The sequence below is a fragment of the Monodon monoceros genome, unplaced genomic scaffold, assembly GCF_005190385.1.
Source record: "Monodon monoceros isolate NGI ecotype Baffin Bay Population unplaced genomic scaffold, NGI_Narwhal_1 Super_Scaffold_14, whole genome shotgun sequence".
NCBI classification, from domain to species: Eukaryota; Metazoa; Chordata; class Mammalia; order Artiodactyla; family Monodontidae; genus Monodon; species Monodon monoceros.
In genome coordinates this window covers 57126635-57129541 of record NW_021703770.1, presented here as the reverse complement: position 1 = coordinate 57129541, position 2907 = coordinate 57126635, and the positions used below count along the sequence as shown (strand labels likewise).

At 45.8% G+C, this 2907-nt stretch overlaps 1 pseudogene; it reads right to left on the bottom strand.

Annotated features, from left to right (window-relative positions):
* Window positions 1-1086: 1086 nt before the first annotated feature.
* On the bottom strand, window positions 1087-2351 carry LOC114895352 (annotated as a pseudogene).
* Window positions 2352-2907: the final 556 nt, after the last annotated feature.

Here is a 2907-nt window from a genome sequence, read left to right as displayed (position 1 = left end):
CGCGGAGCGGCTGGGCCCGTGAGCTGTGGCCGCTGAGCCTGCGCGTCCGGAGCCTGTGCTCCGCAGCAGGAGGGGCCACAACAGTGAGAGGCCCGCATACCGCAAAAAACAAACAAACAAAAAAAAACCAAAAAGAATTAGGACTCAATTCACATACACATACACACTTATACACACAAACACACACAAAGGCAATAATAATTTTATAAATAATATTTACTGCAAATACATATAATGAAGTCTATGATTTCTATATTTTTATTATTTATTAAATGTTAGTGACTTCCAATAAATTCCCAGAACCTTAAATGAATTATGACATATATATATATATATTTTTTTTTTTTCAGAGTTGTTAAATGACATTTATGACTGTTCTACATTGCAGGAAGTGCTAGGGCGTGTTTAGGGTACAGGCTCCAGTGACAACCACTGGGTTCAAAATCTTGTCTCCACCACCTAAGATGTGTGATCACAGGCAAGTTGCTTAAATCTCTGAACCCCACTTCCTTGATAGAAAGTAGGGATACCCCAGAGATGATCCACAGCCAGGTTAGGGCCCACAAGCCAGCATCTGTTCCAAGGAGTCTGTGCCTCTTCTTGCCGTTTGTCTGAAGTGTTGAAACTATAACTCTTGGATACAGCTGCCGCCCCACTTCACAGGGCAGCTGCGGGAAGCAGGGAAGTAGTGTTAAGTCGCTCTGCATTTGCTGTGCTCTCACCCAGTCAGCAGGTATTCTCCCCCTTCATGCAGGAAGGTCTGGAATTAGGTAGTTACAAAGCCCCATGTCACCACCTTCTAACTACATCCAATCTTTCCCAGCTAGTCTAGAAGACGGTCATCACAGGAGAGGCAAGGCAATTAAAAAAACAAAAATCAAAACTCAGGAGAGGCCTCTCTTTCTGCTCTTCTGAAGACTTCTTTCCTGCACAGGGAGGTCCTGCAGGTATAGACAACACCCTGCTTCAACATATCTACTCCCCTTTGAAGAAGCCATCACCCACAAAGGAGGCAGGGCAGGAAAGGGTTCAATGTTCAGTTTCCTTTAATGACCCCCATTCTCCCTGAAGGGCAGGTGTGGGCAGCTAGGCAATGGCAAGAGATGTTCCCTTGAAGATCTTGCCCGGATTGAAGGCTTTGCCCACGTGCCGGAAGGCCCCATCCCAGGAAGAGTATTCTCGAACCAGTCTGAGTCTCCTCGCTGCTGGGATCCAGTTTCCAGCATGTGTTTGACTCATAGTACGCCTGCCAATCTGGACTCAGCGGAAAGGCAAGCTCCTGGCCTCGGAAGACCCAGAAATGGAGCTGCTATTGTTGGTTCCAAAGAGCATGACACCGACAGATGCATTCTTCCTCAGTTTGTCCAATCGCTGGAACATTCCAGTGATGAGGTTGCAGCTCATGAAGGCCTGGATGAGCTCTTCAGGGAAGCGGTACTCGGAGTACCACAGGGACCAGTCATTTTTATCAAAGTGCTCCCCAAAGTACGGCAGCGCCATGGAGAATGTGTCTTCTTTGGAGTGCTTGCGCTTAAATTCACCCAACACAAAGGTGCTCTTGGGCAGGAGAGCAAAGGGATCCTTGGCCTTCGGCTCAGCAGCCACTGCCTGCGCACGTTCATCCAGCTCCTCCTTGGGCAGGGGCAGCTGTCTTCTTTCCGGTCGGCCTGGGGCTTCTGTTTCTCTTCTCGAGAAGCTTTCTCTTTCCGTGGGGCGTCCTTCTTAGGCTAGCTCTCTGCAAACGTTTTAGCATCAAATTGGGCCATTTTCTCAGAATTTCACCTCCCCCAAGACAGCCCGGAACTGGGGCTGCTTAATGCAACCCCAGAACCTGTTTATAAAGCCACAACAGGGTGCAGACAACTGTGATGTCAGCCAGCATCACACGTTCGGCCACCGGAAAAGTCCTTGTCTTCAAGTGAGCATCCAGCAGCCCCAGAATTCGCCTCACCTCCTCCTTTGCATTCTCCGTGGCCTGCTTGTTGTGGTGCATGATGCCCAAGGAGGGGAACACCCAGGTACTGGCTGGGGGAACTATGTCGCTATCAGCAAAGCTCACCCACTGCACCACCTGGGCTGCTGCTTCGGGAGTACTTCCCCGCAGCTCCTCGTTGCTCACATAGTAGGCGATGGCATTGCTCTCGAACACAGAATCCATCGTCAACCTCAAAGGCTGGAACCTTGCCAGCAGGAAATTTACGGAGAAATTCGCGGGTACCATTGGTTTGGCCAAAATGGAAGTGGGGTGGTGCGGAGAGCACGCGCACCTGAGCCCTGCTGTAGTGAGTGGCAACGAGGGCCTTGAAGGCCCTGCAGTTTTCAGGATGTGTGTACAGGGTCCCAGCTGCCATGGGGATTCTGCAGAGAAAGGGCGACCTATTTATCTTTAAAACATGCTACTTTACAAAATATTCAGTTAAGTTATTAAAATGAGAGTTATAAAAGAGCCTTTGCCCTATCATATATTCACATATATAAGAAAGCTACAGGCATATGAGTGAAATGATAGAAATTTCTGAATTACATCTATGCTTACACAATCTCACGTAAAATAAGAATGCTATTCTAATTAGTGATAAGATCATATATTACACACACACAAAATTGTTAGGGTAAACTTCAGTCATCTTGGAAAAATGATATTTAGATTCTCTGTTTTACAACTTGCATCTATATAAATTGCAAAGGTATTAAAGGTAGAGGTATACAAAACAAAATTATAAACGTAATTGGAGAACATAAAGAGTATTTTTGTTATTTTGGGTTGTAGAAGGCCTTTACAAGCATGATGACAAAATCAGAAATCATTAAAAAAATTATAGAATCAATTACTTATAATGTACAATTAAAATTCAAATGGCAACCTGAGAATAACTTGAAGCATATATAATATACAAACTATATCTA